This window comes from Arachis duranensis, chromosome 2 (assembly GCF_000817695.3).
Source record: "Arachis duranensis cultivar V14167 chromosome 2, aradu.V14167.gnm2.J7QH, whole genome shotgun sequence".
Taxonomy (NCBI): Eukaryota; Viridiplantae; Streptophyta; class Magnoliopsida; order Fabales; family Fabaceae; genus Arachis; species Arachis duranensis.
In genome coordinates this window covers 71123715-71124027 of record NC_029773.3, presented here as the reverse complement: position 1 = coordinate 71124027, position 313 = coordinate 71123715, and positions in this window count along the sequence as shown.

Genomic DNA, 313 nt, shown 5'->3' with positions numbered 1-313 from the left:
AAAAGTATTAGGTTAAAAAATTTTTAAAAAAAGATAACCCAAATTTAAAAAAAACTATCCAAATAAATCTATTATCAATTATATTTAAAAATTTTAATCCAATTAGATAGTAATAATTTTTTAAGTTTTTTTTATAAATTAATCAATGAAAATATAGTTTGATTAATACGAGTTAAATTCTGACAACAATGTGTTTGTATAAAATATAAAAAAATATATACTTTGTAGCAACGGAATTAAATGTGTAATAATAATAATAATAATAATAATAATAATAATAATAATAATAATAATAATAATAATATGCCTAAAA